We start from the raw sequence: 22843 nt of genomic DNA on the forward strand, positions 1-22843 counted from the left end.
TTTAATGTTTGGAGCACAACCCAATCATAATGATAAATATTTTAGTATTTATTGATATACGGAGCTATATCGCTGAGGCTTATAAGAAAGAACAAAGCGGGAATGTTGAAATAAAACTTAAAAATGACTATGTTTCAAAGACCGAAAAAGATGAGTGTGTTCTCCAGAGAAAGGAAAAAAATACAGCGGTTTTCATGAGCAAACGAAACCAAAACTGAGTTTAACGTAATTATATATGGAGTGATAAATCTATGTTTGACTAATGTGTTGGCGATGTAGGATGTAGTTATTAGAATGCATCGACAAGAATATTACAAAGATTACCTTGAAAGAAACGTCAAGTTCCTAGTGTTTAGGTTTTTCATAGACTCTGATTGCATGTCTTCAAATGGGGCTGGATATCTACATTCTATTAATTGTACTGTCAAAGGTACAAGAGAATTTTTACCCTTCTTCTATCAATGAAATTCATTTGCCACACTTATATTTCAATAGTTTGCTATATAGCCAAATCAGTATTATTATGGTTGTATGGAATAAATATTCCTGTTCAAAATTGAAAATCTAGTAGCCCTGATCTGTCACCTATCAGATTCTTTAGCACCAGAAGAAAAAAGCACTTGGAACTACACCAGTTCACACAATTCCTGAATTAAAAGTTAAATTTCAAACACACCTGCCAAACATTGGTATTAAGAACTTTTCTACGATATGACAGATTTTTCCAGACTGTTCTTGATTATTAATTAGTAGTAATTCTATTTAACATTATTATATGCATCTGGACTACCATTAAGCCAATAGTAGGCTTTCTTTTATATTCCTGTATATTTTTCTATTCCTTGGTTTAAGAGCTTCGTACTGAGTTTGAATCTGTCCTTATAAATATTTGATAATACTGAGTATTTTTTGTTTATTATATAAGGCTAACCAAATATGGTTAAACTTCTAAAGAAGTTTTTTATAAATGTTACTATTTTGGATGTCAATTTTATTATTTACTGATTGTTTCTCATACTGTACGTATTAATAATTTTTTCTCTTTTAATCTCATTAATAGATGTAATTGACGGCCAGCACAAATTTAATTAAGTGTTTAGTTTTCCAGCTGGTTTCTCCGTATTTCTCTTTCGCATATGAAAATCCATTGGATCCTCATATACATTTTTACTATTGTAGATTTTTGTAACAATTAAAACAACAAATCAACTTTCTTTGCAATAAATCACGAAATTTTCCAACCGTAATTTGTTCAGTATTATTTAAAGTGTACATCGAAGTGTTACGGGAAGACACACAGATATATCGTTTTCATTTCAAATTATAAATAATTATAATTTATAAATATAAATGTTGGTTTCTTCATTAAATAGTTTACGAAATCGTTTTTTAATTACTCACATATTAGTTTTTTGAGATCAAGAGTTATTTAACCACCATTTTGTACTAAATAGCTGTTGGAGTGTGCACTTCTCTCGAAAATATATAGTTTCCGTTTTAAATGAAATGTAATATAATTTTCAACTCCAAATTATCAAAGAACAAAGCACAAACCTGATTGAAGTTTATTTCATTGTGAAGGGTTTGAATTGATGAGTGATTTTATTTTGCAAGACGTTATTTAAATTTCCAAGATTTCGATGTTTTGATGGTATTAATGTATAACTAATATAAATATGTCCATGATTGTTCCACACCCTTTTTAGATATATATTTGTCTTTTGACTCTGTGCGTAAATACGGAGATTTAAATGAATATCTGAAAAATTGTCAGAATATACAAAGATTTCTGTCTCAACAATTGTAAAAGCACAATGAGAAATATTCGAAAGCTTCACAGACATATACCTCAAAAAATTTATGAAAATTATGGATCAAAGGCTCACTTCAATCTTCAATTTAAATACTTGCGTGCATAGAAATCGGCCCACTGTAATCTTTTGACTTTAACTATATTTTTTTAAAATATTCATTAGATCAAAAAAAAAATATGCTGTTTGGAAGGCAATGTATTCCTCTCTAATGTAGTTGACGTACCACATGAATTGCTAAAATATCTTTGATATATCTATCAGCTGTTTAACCTCTTTTTATGTGAACACGGTCGTCTTTACGAATGAGCACAGGGTCGATTCGTGCTTTTAAAGAAAATGCACCCCAGATAATATAGGAACCACCTTTTAAGCACTCCGCAAATCGCTTTCTTGGTCTCGGCACACTTTCCTTCTTCAGTCACTGTCATGAAGGCATATTTTCGTATCATCCGAGAACACAACAGATCCCCATTGTTTTAACATCCAATTAAGATGATCCTGTGCAAAACGCAGGCGTACTTACTGATGAGCTGGAATAGGTTTTGGACTAATCGCAGATGTTTTAGGGATCAAGTTATTTTCTTGCTGTCTTCGTCTTACTGTTCACTGACAGTCACCCCTCGCACCTCACGGAGCTGTCGTTGCACTTGAATGGCATTAAGGTGACGATTTCTTGATGTTGTTGACACTAAGCGGTAATCACGAACGGTTGTAATTCACCTTCTGCCTGTTTCAGGTCGCCTATGAAAGGATCCAGTCTCCTCATAACGCTAGCACACAATTGTCTAGTAACAGCTCGCTGACAAAGTCCATTTTAGATTAGTAACTTCGGCAGCTTTTCGTTGTGTAGTATGCACTACACATTTGAACCCTATTGAGATTATAAAAAACGAATAATATGCAAATTTTAATTTTAATATTTGAAAAATTTGTTGTTTCCGTTACAATTGTTACAATTACCACATAAACATTTGTTTACCGGTTGCTACGCATATAAACGATAAACCTTGCTCATAAACTTTTACTCACATTAAACCATATTATATTTGTCTTCCAAACATAATATTTTTTGTGATCTGATGAATAATTAAAAAAAATATAATTAAAATCAAAAGTTTACAGTGGGCCGATTTTTATGCACGCAAGTTTATATTGAAGAAACTTATCTTAAGCAAACTTCTATTTTCTGTGTGATATTATCTGAGTCCAGGAGTCAGATCTACATGACCAGTTCCTCGAACTTTCTTCTCAAATAAAAAGCTAACTGATTAAAGTTTATATCCAACTGTGGATAAATATATAGGTCGATACTTTGAAAGTTATTACGTAGAAGTTTGGTGGAAGCACCTGTCGCTTATTTGAATGTATCAGGTGACCAAGTTTTCCTTATCTTACTGCTAGCTGATTTTTTTTATAAATTTTCATATGGGATGAAATGATGTATTTTTAATTATTCGACTTATAATATGATACGTCAGTAGTAGTGACTATATCTTTTTGATTTGCTTAGCACATCTAGTTTGTATTTTCTCATATCATTGATCGAGTGTTTTATGGCTCCTTCCTCAAATGTACTTCTTACGTCCATGTTCCTATTCTCATTTCATATTGTCATTCTTTTTGTTTTCGTTTAATGCTGGGGTTTACCTTGAGCAGCTGTTTTTCTGCAATCACTTTTTTATAAAAATTCCTCATCATCATCCTCACCATCATTCATTGCCTGGTTTACTTGTTCCTTTTTATCATTTCGGTTGTGTTTGTCCCTACTGTTTTTTTGTCGGTATATTGCTTTTTATTTTATCCAGCTTCTCTTCCTTCGCGTTCATCTCCTGTTTCTATGTATCTTTTTATGGGTCCAAGTTATACTCCTTCTCCTTTGTCCCTTTCTTCTTTTGCATTTATCCAAATCTTTCTTTGAATTTCTCTATCTGTCTTCGACAAGTCATCTTGGATGTATCTTTCTTCTCAAGTTTTGTTTATTAAGCATCACTTTTCTTTTCTCTGCTTGGCTGGCCAGTTTTACTAAGCATGTTTTATTTCCTACCTTTATTCAGCTTTCTACTGCTGGCTTTATTTGTAATTCTCTTTCCAGGAAAGTTTCTATTATTTTTCAGTAGTTTCTCTGGATTATTTATCTTTATACCCCCTTCTATTCTTCCTGTGTTTTCCTAATCTTCATGCTCTCTCAATTCATTTTTTTTTACTTATTTTGAAAACTGCTCCTTCCGTATCAGAGTCTTTCTCTCTGTTGTAATCATTATCAATCATTTTATTCTGCTTTCAATTTCTTCAATACAAAATTTTTACGTCCGTCCCTGTCTTGGATATATCGTTCGACACAAGGAGATTCCAATTGTTGGATTTCCACTATAAATTTCTTGTTCATATCGATATCACACCGCGGTCTAAAGCCAGTTAACCCATCGGACCTTGAAATTTTATCAGTGATATTTAGCTTCGTTAATAATTATTGTTCTTCGTATTGAGTTATATCTATGGAAACTATTTTGTTGATATAAGTATTATTCATAAGTGTATTACTTTTCAACTCAACTTTTCAGAAATTTACCAAGACCGGTATAACCACTTTTAAAAAAGCAAAAACTGTATCCGCAGTCCTAAAAAAATGTAAACAAATATAATGAATTAATGAGCTAACGTGTGTTTGAATGAACGATTTTTTTCCATAACATTTTATTTTCCAAATAAGAAGTTTTCGGAACATATAACCCAGGTTAAGGTAGATCACATATCAGCTGATTGTGGATTCTAACTCACAACTAGATTTACATCACAGTTTACGAATGTTCAATTTTCGGTAAAAATTTCAAATTTAAAACTTTTAATTCAAGAATTATTCTGATTTTTGTTACTTCTTTGTGCCGTAATTCTTCCATGTCATTTATTTAGTTGTAAAATAGATTATAGATGTGTAATAATTTTTATTGAGCAGTTGTCAACAATTTACCTCAACACACGGATTTTGCACTAAAATTTGATACTAATAAGCTATTCTTATGATGAAACGTACAAAAGCATTAAAACTGTAAACCTCAGTAACTTATCAATTATGCTGCTCACGAGAATTAATATTATACAGCCATTTAAGGTTCATAAATAATTTGGAAAGCTCAAAAAATCATAGACAAATAAAAACAACGAGATTAATTTCGATCAGTTTCCAAACACCCGGGTGAGTCTCCGAACATTAAGATCCTGATGAGGTTAACCAGATCATAGTTTCCGAAAAGTCCCTTAGTCGTCTCTTTTTTAGTCTATACACTTCTGCCAACGATTCACTACTTTTTTAACCCATCCGAATAATCAGTGGCGTAACAATACTGTTTGAGGTCAGTGGCAAATTAATCGGGTGGGGCCCTTTACCTCGCAATATAAAGAAGCTCTATCAACGATAACGTTTTTTTAAATTTAATAAGACGCTATTTTAATTATTTATTTTCTAGTAACACACAAAGTGTTTATTATTAAGATTCTTTTTTTCGGGCTTTCTGTTTAGCAAAATTGTTAATGACTTCATGAAAATTCAAATTTCGAGTTATGGAATGTTCAATGGATTGAATAGCTTACTTATCCCATAGAGTTTTTTAGAGAGATTTTATCAATTTCAGTTTTGAAAATGATCGCTCGGTACTAGCCGTAGTAACATAAATGGTTAAAAATAACAGAAGTTCAGGAATGCTTGAAAAAATAAAATGATTATTTATAAATAATAAATCAGCAAGTTCTCCTATAGAAGAATGTCGTTTTTAAGTCGGGTCTAAAAGATGATCAATGCAGAATGCCGGATTCTGCCAACTGACTACGACATATATAGATTTGAGGTCTCGTATACACTGCGATCTTACTACTCAATCCCACTTATTTTAAAAAGTCTAGAATGTGGGATAGATTTAATGCCAAAGATCTTCGTCTTCTATTTCAAGCACTCCCAGTTGTAGTGTTCTGACGCTCTTTAGTGATTCACACTTCGGGAAAATGTGGATAGATGTTTTGTCCTCTGTGCAACAAAATCTGCAGGCCTCATTATATGCTAGGTTTAGCGTCTTCAGGTGTTTGTTGAGGCGACAGTGCCCCGATAGAACTCCTGCTAGTATCAACATCATAGTCAAAAATGATAATTGACATAATAATAGTCTTTGCTGTCTCAGCCCTTGTAGGTTGTCCCAATAATTGGTTTTGCTCCTATCTACCTTCATTTTTTATATTTTGTTTATAAACGTCAACAAATACTTAAACTTTTTTGGAAATTGGAACAATTTCATTCATTCCAGTCTTAAGGCCGATTCACACCATAGTTCAGATCACACTCCGCTCACGCTCCAATCAAGGCGCGATCAATGATTGTGACATGGTATTTGAATGGTAATATTCATATTTGGCGGTCCGCTCACGCTAAGCTCAGAATCTTTGATCGCGGCCTTTCTTCTCGCGGATATTTTGAATGGCACGTGGGCGAAAAGTTGCGTTAGGGTGTACGAGGTAGCTTCAGGCGGCGTTCATTTTTGTTTATTTTGTATATATTTATTTAATTAGTACGACCCTAAAATAAAATATTAGCATAATAAAATAAATGATCGTAATGTTATTTTATAGTACCTAATTACCAGTTTTCAACTTACCTTAGGCAAACGGTTAACTTTTCCAGTGGTGTAAGTGCCTCTCGAAATGTAGTGTTTTGCTTTGTCAAATCTGGTGAAATTTTACGCAATATGTGTATTGAAATGTGTGTTTTGTCATACGAAAGTACTGGAAAAATTTTGTTTTATCGTCTACAAGGCCTTTATATAGAGTAAAGAATTCCCCTTCGGTTTTCCGCTTTTTCAAAATGTCAAGAACCCATTTTTTCTTGAGTTTTTTGTTTTGTTGCTCTTCATCATCCAAACATATGGCAATTGCAGCTAAATCAATTATGGAAAATTTGTCCATGGTATGTGTTTACGTTTCATACTGACTAAAAATTGAGTGTCAGTTGAGCATAATGTGAATACTATCTTAAATCTTTGATTGTGAGCGGAACGTGAGCGTAGTGTGACCTGAGCGCCTAGTGTGAATTCACCTTTAGTTGGCTTATAATGATGTCTAATACACCACACAGCAACAGCGCTGCGTTTAATTGTGGCAAGGAATTTATTACCGCCTCTACCGGATACGTTCTAAAACTGACTGCGTGATACCCACAGATCACCCATATTAAGATAGAATGTTATTTTTTCCAACCAAATGACGTCAACTGGGGGTATGAAACTGAACTAATTTTATTAATAGCACGTATTTTAAAACATTTGAAGCTAATTCTTACTAATCAACTAATCAAATTTATGTTTTTGTTTATAGTATTTCTAAAAATGGTATATTTTCAAGATACAATATCACAATAGATGAAATTGTGAGAACTAGTATGATAAAAAATAAATTTGGAAGTTTATTAGTTATAGCCTCTATAAAAATATTTAGTTATAATAAAGAAGAGCAAAGCAATTTGAAATTTAAAATTCTATTATATAAACTCAATGTGATTGTGAATAATTTTTTCTATATTCTAAAATTTAATTTTGATGAATGAGAATAGAAAATATTTGTATAGAAGACAGAACAAATATTATTTTCATATTCATGTGCTGGGTGTTGTCAATGTCAATGTCAGATAATATTTTGATATAGATCGAATGTAGACATTTAGTCAATAACACACTATCATATGACAAAGAATATGTGTGAGAAGTCTTATTCGTACATTATGTGGTTTAAAATATCTACTTATTTGTTTACTCCTTGATTATTAAGTATTTACAAGAAAATATATTGAATTTTAAAATAAGATAAGATGTTTAACAATTACATTATCTATACTCGAAATTATTGAATATACACAAATATATCGCAACATCTGTATGATTTCCAGAAAATTTGAATACTAGATAAGATTATAAAATTGTCATTAGAGTCTTAGAAAAAGTCATAATTATTGTATAATGAGTGGAAGCTGATGGGATCATAACAATTAAACAATTTAACTGAAATATTCAGTTTTAAGAAATTTTATAAAAATTTTAAATATAGATTAGAGAGTTTTTGATTTTCTAGGTTAATTTTGAAATATATCGAAGAGTTCTTGGTGCTCAGAAGTCTACCATCATATAAAACATATAGTTCATACATTCCCACAAAAGTAGACATGCTCTATATCAAGCACATATTGAGTTTATTGTAAATATATCCATCATTCTTTTTATAGGTATATAATACTTTTCTTTGTACCTCAGATGATACAGAATGTTCAAGAATAGTGCATCGTGATTGTCCTTTCTGCAAATCATGTCGCTTCATCGAAAAAAGATGAATGTATGTATTTTTCAGAAGTTTCAAGTTTCGTTATGGGACACATAGAGAGAGGGAGAAATGCTTTATTGTCAAACAATTGTTACAATTTGTAGACAAAAGCTTGTAAAAACTTAAAAACACATAAAAATAACTAAATAAAGATACAAATGAAATAAAATTTCAATATACAGAAAAAAACCACAAAGAGTAACAGAATTATAGGTAATAATTAGAATATAAGTCTATAGCAAAAATTAAGCCAGTATGTCCGGAATTAAATGTTATTATTAGAATAGAAGTCGTTTAGAGAGTAGAAGGCACTTTCCAGTAAATATGCCCCTCAAATTATTGCGGAATGCGGGAAAAGATTATATCGATTTGATTTCAAATGGCAAGTCATTGTGCATTTTTTTGCAATGTAAAATATTAATCTCATAAATAATTCTTAACGTGGAGTAGGAAGGTAAAGGCGTGCTCAGCGTTCCTAACTGGATAGCTCTGCAACGACCTGTCTGAAATTGGAGAAGCGTGCTTACGAATTAGGCAAACGGATTCAAATATGAATAAGGAATGAAGAGTTAGAATTTTTAATCTTCTAAAGAAGTCCCTGCTGTGATCCCTACTGTTTAGCTCTCTTCTGAAGTTTTTGAAGATTCGCTCAAATTGAGTCGCACCATATGTAGCCCAGAAGAGAAGAGCATATCAGAGATGCGACTCAATAAGGGCATAATAAACTGTTAAGGAGGTGAATAAGTTTTGTTCTTTGGAAACTGATCTTAGCGCAAAACAGGAGGAACTTAATTTTTTAGATCAGGTGGCAATATGTAACTCCCATTTCAAGGAATTATCCACAACAAGCCTGAAGAATTTTACAGATTCAACGACGTCAATGGTGGTGTTATTTATAAAAAAGGCAGCAATATATAAATTTTAGTTTTAGAAACGTTGAGACAGAGAAGATTAGAATCGTACCATGATTTAAGGATGATTAGGTCACTAGATATGGTCCTATGAAATGTGGTGAGATTAGGGTCGCTCCAAGAGAAGCTAGTGTCATCAGTATATTTTATATATTTTACCACTGATGTCTAGATAGGCAATGTCGTTTTTAAAGAAATAAAATTATAAAGTTAAAATTATAAAGAAACAACAACAAGAAAAGTGCATAGTACTGAGCCTTGGGACACACCACATTCTATTGTCTTACAAGAAGACATCGTTGTATCAACCCTTACAAGCTTACTTCTGTTGGGTTAGGTATAACTTAAACAATGCGAGATGTGCTCCCTTGAAAACGGAGTAATGCAATTTGTTCATTAAAATATGATGATTAACACAATCGAAAGCCTTAGAAAAATAACAAAAAGTTGTTGCATTGGAGTGATGGCTGTTTAGGCTAACACATTATTAAGGAGGGAGAAAATAGCATCATTTGTGTATTTGTTACTTAAAAACCCGAATTGATGGATGGTATCCTGTATACTATTTGTGGTTTTCATAACTGGTGATTAACATATTTATTGCTAGAACTTTGAAAACTTACAAAAAGTTGTTGCAGTGGATGTCTATTTAGGCAAGAGCGCACATTATTTAGGAGAAAGAATATAGCGTCATTTGGGCATTTAATGGGTCGTAAGTATTTTATATTTAAACAGAAATAGATTTATTGTTAATATATAACTTTAATGGCATTATGTCGTCTTTAGTAACTACAGTGTGTGATTAGTAATTTTATTATACTGAGACTTTCAAATTCTTACGGAGTTGGTATAACTGAACTACCTTCCAAGTTTCAAGCTTAGGGCTTACAACTTTATTTCCTCTTTTTCTAAATAATATTAGAGTAAGGTAGAAAATTGATTTCATTCAAATTCAACATTCTTAATGTGAAGAGCAGTGCAGTTAATTGTTGACCTTGTTAGAACTCATAGAACTAACTTATAGATTTCTTGGATGCTTACCAGAACTCCTTTTGCAACCTGTTAATAACTTGAATATTTGAAGAAGTCATCCATTCTTCAACGCGAAACAAGTATAAAAGTATTGTGGCTTTGAGTTACATTTGAGGAAGAATAATTGTAAGTTACTTGGCATCAAACCAAATCTAATATCATTTAATCGTGTGTAGCCGTGAATCCAATGAAGACATACATAGGATTTGAGTTTCGATAGACAAGTTTGTTGCAGGTAAAATAGCGTCAGTGGGATTGGCTTTATCCATTTGTAACAAAATCCTTTCGTTTTATTTTTAAGTTTGATTTTTTTATGTTATGCATAGAATGGAAATGCCCAGGGAGAGTAAAAAGTGAACTGAAAGAGTTATTAAAATGTTTATCGAAGAATTTAGAGAGCTTGATAAAGAAAAAAATGATATTATGGTGATAAAAGCATATGTTATGGAATTGAAAAATGTTGAAATAAATAAGTTTAATCGCCCGATTAGTAAAGTACCTAAAAAGTCTAGAATATTTTACTGAAGGTTTTCAAAAGAGGCGAAGAATGAAAAATATACAAGAAATGGAATATTTACAATAAACAGAGCATTGGGAAAATTTCGCATTAGAAGAGTGATCAAAATGTATTCCAAGACTAACTTTATAACTTACTACTTTGCTAAAGCATTTTTGAATAAAAATCATATTTTATCTTGCTTTATAGCCGCCTTGTATTCCGCTTTGTATATAAACAACTCTAAGGGTTTTGTTCTCTTGATTCTTGTGTTAAAATCCACATTATCCAGAATCTGGATCATTGTCCACAATCTGGATCATTGTCCACAATCTGGATCATTGTCCAGAATCTGGATTGACTTGAATTTAGGGTGGTGTAGGAGTCGCTTGTCATTGTTATTGTTTCAGCAATATCAAAAGGCGGTGACTATATTCCTCGAAGCTGCGTTCTAGAATCTCTGTATTGTGTTTGAATTATTATTTTGGCACAACCCCAGAGTTGTATACCATACGTTCATATTGAATTGAGTATTTGCTTTTATGTCCAGTTTTACTCTTGACATGGTGCCTACAAGGGGAAAGCGATTTTAAACTAATCAAGAGGTGACGGTAGAGATAAACACGTACTTTGCGGAATTTTCAAAGAATTATTTTTATGATGTTTTAGAAACATTTTAAATTTGATGGACTATGTGCATGAAGTCAAAAGGAGATTATAATAAGAAATACAATATTTTTTCACATTATAGTAACTACTTAATTGAAAAGTCTTCCGTCAAACCCAATTCGTGTAACAAGCTGCATAATTGAATGGTAATAATGAAATCTCAGCCAATCGTCGTGCGCAGACAAAAGTGTAAAATAAATGGCTATCGTAAAATATTTAGACCAAACTAGCTTTTATAGGCATGATTTTGATTGGATTGGACTCAGAAAACTGTGCTTCTAAGTGAATATATGGCTTTGAACCTAAAATATTGCATATAGCAAAATTCCGTGGAATCGATACAAATAAAAAAGAATTTGATGTTTTATCCCCGATTTGAGTACTTAGTTTAATTTTGTTGAAAGGCAAAAGGTTTACACGATAGGCGATGCATGTTGAATAATTGTTAGCTTCGTATATTCGATTTGATTCAATGTCACTTTGTGACATTTTGGATTTATTAATGTATTGTAGTATTGCCTACAATATTGCTCGCCTCGCTTCAACGATCTTCAGACAATTTCTTATCAAATTAAAGGCGTGTGTGCCAACTCAAATCGTTCAACGAAGTTTGATAATGTACTATTCAATTTAATCATTAAATGTTTTGTTCCTAGTTTTTCATATGTTACCTATATTACCTATTACCTATATACAGATATCTTTCGTTGTGGTAATCAGTATCACTCCGATGAAATCATTATAGTACTAAATCTACTAGTGACTGCTATTGCAGCTAAAAATGAAATTCATAAGAATTTCTTCAATATATGTAGAGATATAAATATTTATAATGATATTGCAATAATTTACCTAAGATAATCTAAGTATACTGTCCATAAATATTTTGAATAAATATTATGTATAACTCAATGACTATTTAAGTGATAAGAATGAACAGTTTATTTGAGAAAATATTTAAATATAATATCAAATCAATATATTCAAAAGATATTGTAAAAAACATTTTTTTTATGTTGGGAACACAGGAAAAGCGTTTGACAGTTTATCTCTATTGGCGGGCAAGAGAAGATCACTTTTCACATAATCTACTCTCGACTTGTCAACGCTGCACTAGACTTGGAATCACAACACGCTATCTGTCACTGAATGCTTGCGGCAATAATAATTTAATTTTGTTGAATTGCGCCTAATTTCTTTGTTTATTTGAAGTGATTGAGATTATTGGAGATATCGTCCAAAAAACCCTAATATGAAGAAGTGAATCGAGACTTTAACTATGACTGGAAAGAAGAATTTGTTTTTGTCAAAGAAATGGTATATCGAATAACCTAATCACAGTTCAAGAGCAGCAATATGAAATCAAAGTAGAGTTACTGGAGTTTCCTGTTAATTTCACAGATAGCGCATGATTATGTCAATGATTACCAAAAAAATAGATCTGAAAACCGAACTGGGTTGTCTTATCTAACCTGAGACTACATCGGGCTTTGATATGACAATTCATTTTCTGATTTTTTAATTATCCATTGTATTATTCATAGAGACCATTGACCAACAAAATTGTTGGAATATCTATAAGTGTTGTAGGTGATTTTAAAAATTGTCTAACTACATTGGTTCAAGTGCTAAAACAAACCGGCAGTTAAGTCATTCGAATATGAACTGGAAAGTACAAACTTTTTGATGATGTATCTTGGCATTATTTAGTAAGATGGTTATCGGTAAGCAATTTTCTTAGAAGCTTTTTCCAGCTGCTAAATTCAATTAAACTATTTTTGCTGGAAAACAGATATCCTACACTCAACTTTATGACCACAATGCTTAATAGATTTTTCTACTTTCGCGGATAATGTTTATTAATTACAAACATTGAATATATCATTACAAGACAAAGGGTGATTTGTATATGATTTAGCGCAGAATGTGTTCAGCTTCTCTGTTTCAAAAAGATCTTGACACTGAATCATTCGCTCATTTCAAATGTATCAAGACAATATCAACTTTCCTGATGTTTAACTGAAGATAAAGAATACTGTGAAATTTCTAGCATTTTCTGGAAATAAAATGAAAATACATCATCGACAGTAGAAGATACAGCAGCTGTAGAGTAGGAGCTATTGGAAAAATATTTCAAAAACAAAAAGGGTTCCAAGACACTCATATCGGCTTATATATGTGATTCATTGTATGTAGCCCTCAAATTTTTACATTTGAATAACAAGTTGAATTAATGAAGAACATTTAAGCGAAAGTCTGCATTTTTGTTATGTACTTCACGTGTATATAAAGATTTCAAATCAGTTACAAAATTTTTTAAACAGAAATAATCCGAGCTAGTAGCTGACAATTTTTGTTGAAAAGAATAAAATAATTACCTGTAATTCAATCTAAATTTTGATAACAAATTTCTTGAATAGTTAAAATTTTCATGAATCCTCAATGTTCATCTTTGCTTTAGTAGATATATATTATGTAGAATTTCGAGAAATTTATAATTTATATTCAAGAATTAGTCTGTTGATTGAATTAGATATCTTGAGCAAAGTTATCAAAACCATAAAAGATTGTTGAAAATATTTGTATTTAATACTTTTAGTACATAATATTTTCGCAATTATTTAACAAAGCCACTTCATTTTTAGATTAATATTTAAATATTATCAATATAAAGGTCATTTGCTGCGAGAGAATATTGACGTTCCCAAAAATTTTTCATAATAATTAGAGGTATTTTATTTTCTTCTTGTCATTCTAGGATGAGAATCGAAGTTTTCACGAATTTATAATAGAGTGAAATTTTCTCTGAAGACGATAGGTCGGTCATTGAAACGCGTGTCAGACAGTGTAAGTGTTGGTGTAGAGGTAGCGTAAATAAATTAATAGTAAATACAACTCATATACGATCATTTGTAAGAAAGGAGATTAAAAATGTACATTTTTCTTTACATGTGAAATATGAGGTAACGAACCAACCAGCATATTGATCAAACGTCTTTTTGACATCCTCACGACTCTTTATACTGGACAAAATATAAACGTTTGTATCGTTTCGATGATAACCTACGCAATTTCACATGCTAATGTCCTTATGGCCTCACTGCTAGAGGGATGGTTGTCTGTTCACGTCAATTAATGTGTATACCCCATATAATGACTATGCCATTTATTATCAAACCGACACGTTACTACACCCTGTGTATGCCCTTTGCCTTAATTTCTGTTTGGTATCGAAGCGCCACGTGACTATCAATTGTTTGAGTATTCTCCAGAACATACTTAAGTATAATGACCGAATGTTATATATAAGTCTTTTCGACATAACCCTGTAGATTTACCGAGCCTTATAATGCCAAATGGCGTTACTGTTAGGGGGGGGGGGTTACATCTAAAATGAAATATATATTTTTCATAGAGAGTGTTGTATTACAAGTTTAACACTGAAAAACTCCGTCGAATATGTTTTTGGGACTAAATTTAAGGTAATTTAATAAACGTTTTAGGGATTTGAGTTGCAGGACATTTGTCTTTATTTGAACAAACATTAATCAAACGTTAATATGAATAGAGAGAGAAATGCTTTATTGTCAAAATAATGTTACAATTTAGACAAAAGCTTGTGGAAACCAAATAACAAACATAAAAATAACTAAATAAAGATACAAATAAAATAAAATTTCAATATACAGAAGAATTCCACAATTAGTAGCAAAATTATAGGTAATAATTAGTATATGAATTCATAGCAAAAATTAAGCCAGTATGGAATTAAATATTATTATTAGAATAGAAGTCGTTTACAAAGTGAAGGCACTTTCCAGTAAATATGCCCTCAAATTATTGCGGAAGGTGGGTAAAGATGATATCGATATGATTTCAATTGGCAAGCGATTGTGCATTTTTTTGCATTGTAAAATATTGAGCCGTCAACTAATTCTGATCGTAGAGTAGGTAGGTAAAGGTCGTGATCCGCGTTCCTAAGTGGATAGCCGTGCAACGACCTTTCTGAAACTAGTGTCGACTGCAAATAGACATATTTTACCACTGATGTCTAGATAGGCGATGTCGTTTATAAACAGAAGAAACAAACTTATACCATGCGAGAGGTTTTTCCCTGAATACTTCAATTTGTTAATTAAGAAATCATGATTAATACAATCGAAAGTCTTAGAAACATCACAAAAAGTTTTTGTAGTGTTGTGATGGCTGTTTAGGCTAGAGTACACATTATTAAGGAGGGAGAATATGGCATCATTTCATTTGTTACTTAAAAACCCAAATTGATGGGTGGTAAGTATTTCATATTTAAACAGCAAATGATGAAAGACACTTTTTAACTAATCTTTCTATGATCTTAGATAACGTGGGAAGGAGTGTAATATAAGTTTAATCAGTTCCATATGAGTATTAATTTTTGATGTCCTTAATTGTACTGCGAAGTTCTGGTAAAACTACGGGTATAAAGAAGAAACTGTGTAAGTTAGCATTAGCATCAGGGAGATATTAAAGCGGTTCATGAGAAGGAGAAATAGAATTTGATAGTTTTTGGCTAGATTCACAAAGTAATTATTAAGGTTATTAGGTAATTAGAGATTATGCTCGATGAAGAAAGCTTATTTCTTAGATCATTCACAACAATGGACCATGTTTCTTTAGAAACATTACGAGAAATGGCGAGTCTCCTATTATAATAAATATCTTTGGTAGCTTTTATTGTCTTATGATAAATTTTTCTGTATAGTTTCACGTAATTTCTGAAGAAGACACTATCCGAGAATTTCCTCAGGTGAGATATAGATGCATGTTCTTTGCAGATATACGTAAACCTTTAGTGGACCAGAGTTTATTTTGTTTATTTTAATATGCCTGAGAGGAAAAGAATTGGATGCCAGTTAGTGTTTTTATGAATCTAGACAACTCGAATTCCACATCACTAGAGGTCATGTTCCAGTCAGTTGTTTGACAACGGTGCTTGAAGTTTTGAAAACTTTTTTCGAAAAGATACGCCATCCTTTTCGAGAAGCATTTTTAGTATTGAATTTTATCGAAAAATTTGTTAACACTGCTTCATGATATAAGAGACCTGAATTAAAGACAGTACAGTTGGTGTATTCTCGTGTCATCTTACGATGACCCGACATAGTCTATAGTTCTAGAGCTGGTCTAGTTATTCTGGTTGGTGCCGTTATTTGCATGACCATACCAAAAGAATAAAAAATTGACTGAAGACATTCTTGACCAGCACACACACTGGAATAATCAATATTGAGATCGCCACATAGAATTAGTTTGCTCTTTAGACTCCAGTAAGTAGTGTGTGACAGCATCTGGTGTTATGCAAATACAAACAATATAGAGGTCATAAGTCTTGTGGTAGACGATCGAAAATTCGAATACTTTCTCAGATATTATATCATTGAGCTGTGTTATTTCAGAAAAGTCGTTGTTTGTGAACCTTCATGAGATAAATTAGTTCTATTGAATCTGTGGTATTGTTTTTGACAGCAGTAGGTTCATTATTATTTAACCAATATTTGCCAAAACTGGAAATTCCTAAATTTAGATAAGGGAAAATTACTTATTGTGTCGCATTCACGTTAAATTAAAGTGTTTCACTGATACGCGTAAACTGATCTTTCTTGAGCTGTTTATTGCAAGTAATCGATAGACCGCCCCCCAAAAAATGCAGAAATATAAATATATCCAGCCATCAGCCTTTTTAGAGATGATTTTCCATACAATAAGGTACGGAATAATAGACCAGATATCTAATGATATTATCTTTATAAGATAATATCATTCCCCAGAAATTACTGAAATATGATTGACAAAATCATTAGACACGAGCAACATTTGTGTCTTTAGTGATTAAAATCTTTTTCATGTTTGTTCCGGAGAAGTTTACTATCTGGTGTGAGTCGAAGATATTTCCCCTCTGTTTTTGAGGTTGAGTTTTTTCTTTCTATTCAAGTTGACGTTTGCACAGATCGACATCACCTTTTTGTATAGTTGAGTCCTCTTTGAACTATGTCACAGAGTGTATTCTCAAAGCGTACTTTTGCGTAGATGACTATGTCGTCTGCATATCCTTGACAGGGTATGTCCAGTTCAATTAGCCCGCATAAGAGTTCGTCAACTACTTCATATAAGTGGGGATGCGACTCCCCCTTGTGGATATCTTCCGTTTGCAGTAATTGAAATGGTGTATTGCCCTACTTTCATTTCTGCCAGTAGATAGTAGTTGTGCCATCCATCTGGAGGTTGTCCTATTTACTCCTCTCGCGTCTAAAGCTCTTGTGTCAGCATCGTGTGGAGTATTGTCAAAAGCGCTTTCTATGTTAAGGAAGGCTACGTTTTCTTTGTTCGCCAGAGCGTTCTGAGTTTTAGTTGTCAGTGCAGGCTCCGTAGATTTGCCTGTTTTAAGTAGATACGAGGTGTGGTTGATTTATCTGAAGGATTTGGGATGTGAGGTTTCCTTCTTTTCTGCTTTTGGTATGAATTACTTTGGCCCTTCTCCAAGACTCTGGTATGTACCCCAGCTCTAGACTGCATCTACTGATGCGAATCAAGTGTGGCAGGTTATCCTCCTGTCCTCTTTGAAGGAGGGCTAGGAAGATTCCGTCCAATCCTGGTGACTTGAACGGTTGAAAGGTATTTAAAGTCCATGTTATTCATTAACTGCTGCATACTTGTTTTGCAATTGCCGCAGTTTCTTTCATAGTTTTGCTATGTTTAGTCCTTTTGTTTTTTGAGGTTAGACCGCCACTTTCCGGAAACAGCTCTGATCTGCCCTCCCCCCTCTCCGTGAAGCTGCCAAGGTTTCCTCAGCACCATGTTTGTATTGACTTTGTCCTTCGCCAAGGTCCGTCCTGAATTTTGTCGCATGAAGCTTAGAAACATCCTGTGTATTAATCAATATTATGATATTTGTTTTATTGCTATGCCTAATTTTTTGTCAGTTGTAAAGGACCTTAAAGGTAATTGAAGACTCGAATATTATTAACGACTAAATGCTTACTAGACTGGTCAATAAAAAATTAGATAAATTTCATTCGTTTTTCAGGAGGCTCACTATCTTAGGAGATGTTGACCTACAGCGGAGTGTTTCCAATAAAGGTGATCCCGTCTCTAGGATAGATAGAAAACTGAAAAATTTTTGGGATTTGCTCAGTAAAAAATTTTTGTAACGCCATTCGTATTCAAGAAAAAGGAAGAAAAATTATACGTATTTTTTACGATTTTGCCACAACTACGTGCATCATTGTATTGAAATTTTATACGAATATGTTTATGTCTGACTCTCATAGAGGGCGCTAGTTAAACATCATTACTTCATATCAGCATCGGTAATACTTCCTAATTTTCAAATCAAAATATTCCGAAAACGGTACACAGTATCAAGTTTATCAAGTGTACCTTTTTGGTGTAAAAGTGAATAATGTTTAAGTTCAAATGAAATTTTGCCTAATAAATCTAATATTGAAAAAGTTATGTTCAATACTACTTGGTACGAACCGTGTAACGGTTCATGAGCATAATGGAAAGGTTAGTTTATAATGGGTTGAATAAATACAAAGGAAACGGTAATGTATGCATAAAAACAGCAATAGTATACCAGCTTCTTTCTTAGAGAATGTGAAATCATGATTTTTTACAAATGAAAATTATATGGTCTTAAAGCTCATCTGCAGGTAGGATTATATAACAAATTGAAAAAATTAAAACAAATACGGTCCATCATTCGCTATTATTTATAGTATTAACCAAGTCTAGAAAAAATCGTCTACATATTTTCTATATTCCAAAACTCAAACATAAGACAATAACATCATTTGCAATAATTATTCCAGCTTATCTTCACGATTACATTGTTAGCTGATAAGGTCGGTTTGATCCAATAACATTGAAATGCTTGGGGTATTCTTGTTAAAAATGGATAAATAAGTTTTTTATTAACCCATATTAACCAGCTTTCACATGAAATGTATACCAATGATTAAAAGGGACCATCTCTTTTGTATTTCGATATTTAGTGTTGTTCATTGAAGTCGTTACTAGCCACTTTCACTTCTGACCATTTGTGGCATACTCTATGTGATCTTATAAGTCACATATGTACATTTTTAGTAAAAATCGTATTAAAATTGGATTTTCTATTTATAGAATGTCGATTTCTTGTATAACCAAACAAGTAAACCGTATATTAGCCGCTTAAAGTACAAAAAATGCCATTTCCAACTGTGTTAGCAACAAAAGAATCTGACCAAATACATCTAACTGTGGCGTACGCATTAGAACATAACGGGTGACAGAACATTGGGCAATAATAATAAAATAATAAAAAAATGATATGATAAAATTTAATTTTATGGACTTAGCTGCCATAGTTGATAAAAACAAACAAACCTGTAAAGATTCTACAAATTATAAAAGTTTAACGTCCACCTCTAGACGGTCCACAAAGAAGACTCAAACACATTTTTGGTTAGAGCCTTAGATGGGTCTGTGGTATATAGGAATCAACTAAAATAAATATAGGATTCTAGTTGTTCAATAAAAATCATTGTGCTGCGTTCGTGTTAATGCAACAAATCACCCCTTTTTGGGTTGATTCCTATGCCTTAATCTGCCTACTCTTTGGAGTTTCACCAAGGAAATGGAAAGCTGGAACCGAAAAACATAAAATGATAGACATAAAGGGTCATATGTATATCATCGAGAGAACACAGTGGACACTAACACTATCACTGCTGGTCTTGAGCTAACTGTTAGCTGAAGCAAGTCGAAACATTAGATTTTTACCCATTATTTTTAACTGATATTCTATGAAAACAGTTAGTTGATGATGGTTTTGTAGATAAATTGTCTTGATTTTAGGTCTCCTTCTACAGAAACTTCGTTGCAAAACAGATAAAACATTGACGTTTCGACCTATTGCGATCTTTCTCTAAATAAAATTAGATATTGACAGCTTTCATAATTATATTAATCAATAGATCACCTTCAACATAAATATCAAAATAAATATTCACATTATTTTCATTGATGACTGTTTTGTTTCTATATATGTGGACAATTTCCAGAAATTCTCTTTTTTTGTATCTGACTCTTTGGTTGAATTATTTGTTATATTACATGATTTGCTACTGAAGTTTTATTTTTCATCTGATAATTTCTTATTCTATTTTCCAAATATTGAGATGTCTGCTCTGTATAAATAAATAATTCATTTCACCCTGTATTGTGACTGTTTACAAAGAACAGACATCTCCTAATTTTTGGAAAATAGATTGAAAAGTCATGAATACGATAAAAAACACTGCATTATCCAACTATGAATAATCAAAAAAACATATATTCAATCATAAAAATTCAAAAATTTTTTAAACGGCGGCAAATACAAGTCTTTATAAGGTAATTGACACTGAGCAGCATTTTATAAGTAATATCATATTGAATCACTTTTTGTATGCAATCTTTTATTTGGAAATTTATATTTTCTAAAATTCAAGTTTTGTTTTAGTAACATGTTTCGATAAGGTTATTATTTGCATTAATTAAAAAATTGTTATATCACTGATGATAACTGATTTGTTCAAATTTCACTTTAGTAAGAAAATAAAGTGCTATTGCACAACTATAACTCTAAATTTTTTATATTTTAAATTTTTACATCAAAATTTCATTGTTTTTGAGGAAACATACCTAACAATTATGCAACTTTGAGACCTATTTTATGTAAAAAAGATAAAATTGAACAATAGTATTTGTTCTGACTTATTGGAATGAAGTAAGATAAAATTATATTTCGCACTGTAAAAAAATTTGTCAGAGTTCTGTGAAAGAAAACAAATTATTGGTTTACAGCAGAAAAATTATATAATAAATAAAAACGAATGAAATGCGAGAAAATCCGTTTTATCTGAATATGACGGGTGTTGATTTTGGTATATAGAGATAATTTCACTTTTCTGTATAGAAAGTACAACTATGTGCACAATATAAATTGCATCCATAGAAAATGCATCCAGAAACAATAAAATTATTTATTATACACTGAATGTAACTATACGTACTGCTACTGACATATCACAAATTATATTTGCTTAATACGAATAAACGACAAAAAACGTTGCAAATAATTATTCCCATTCAAAATCTCCGCCACTGTAAGTAAATGCATCAGAACTTCTTGATCAATAACAACACCTTATATTATCGAATGCCACGTTCGGTTTAAGTATAAAAGTAGTGGAAATCATTATAGTTTAAAATGCATCTCCAAATATGGTAAAAGTTTTTGGTATGGCCATGGCCCTGATAAGAGAATTATATAGTCCAATGATTCACGTTCACATCCATTTTAATGGTATTATTTATTTCAAGTTCAATGTTATTTACAGCATTCTGGGTGCCACTCTTTTCTGTTTGTTTATTTTTGATTAGTTACAAAATTGAATACATTTATTAGGTAATTAGGGTGCGGTGACGGTATCTAACGGGTTGTAAAGTTTTTAATTTTTATTTTTCTATCTATGTGCCCTACAAGTTGGATTAAATGACACAATTCTTTCCCTACATTTAAGGCTATTTGACCTTAAAATGAAATGCTGTTAATATGTTACAAGGCGTTGAATTGTTTTTACAACAAACAAATTGTACATTTCATGACAGATGTTCAAAATGTGGTTCCAGTTAAAATGAAAACATCTGGTCATAAATTGCTGAATATGTTCGAAAAGACCTGCATTGTTTGTTGTGAATAAATGTATATTCTTATGTGATATGGTTTTGAAAAACTATGTTTAAGGTAAGGATTTTGTAAAGCATTTTAAATATCTCCACGTACCAACCTAAGATCCTTGTGAAATATGCAGAAGCACCATCATGCATGTACCACATATACAACTTTGATGAAATCGTATTTTAGTTGAAGCACGTGGATTTACATCAGCGCATACGTGATTTTCTGCAAATTTTCAATACCATGCTTAGATTCATCTGTAAACAAAACATAGGCAGCTAGATGGGGGTTGTTTGTGATTCTACTGAAAAACCATTGGCGATACTGGTTCAATAAATTTTTTAGAGTATCTAGTATCACACTAAGTAAAAGATTATTTGGACAACGCTGGCCATACATACGTTAAGCATCTATAATATTTCCATTCGCAATTCATTAACCATTCCAGCTTTAGGAAACGCAAGGATCGTTGTTAACATGACGAAATAGTGTGATAAAATTTTTTGTTTGGTTTTTACATCGGTTTTTATGTTTAATAATTTGAATAGAATAAGACATTTTGTGCCCGTGAGACAGTCGAGTTAGTGTTAGTGTTAGTCGTATCCATCATGAGTCAGGACAACAAAAAACGTTCTCTGTACTACTTGTGAACCTACAGGACGTTCGATTGCCAAGTTTACAAAATATTAACGAAGTAGCGGTATGGCATCGTTTCAAAGTATTCATTGTAATAGTTTAGTTATTGAGCGGTCAGAGACAGTCACGCACATGGGCCTTTTGAAGTGCCCCTCTTAAAACTACTAAATGCGAATGTTCTTGAAGAAAC

Source organism: Diorhabda sublineata, chromosome 9 (assembly GCF_026230105.1).
Source record: "Diorhabda sublineata isolate icDioSubl1.1 chromosome 9, icDioSubl1.1, whole genome shotgun sequence".
In the NCBI taxonomy this organism is placed as follows: domain Eukaryota; kingdom Metazoa; phylum Arthropoda; class Insecta; order Coleoptera; family Chrysomelidae; genus Diorhabda; species Diorhabda sublineata.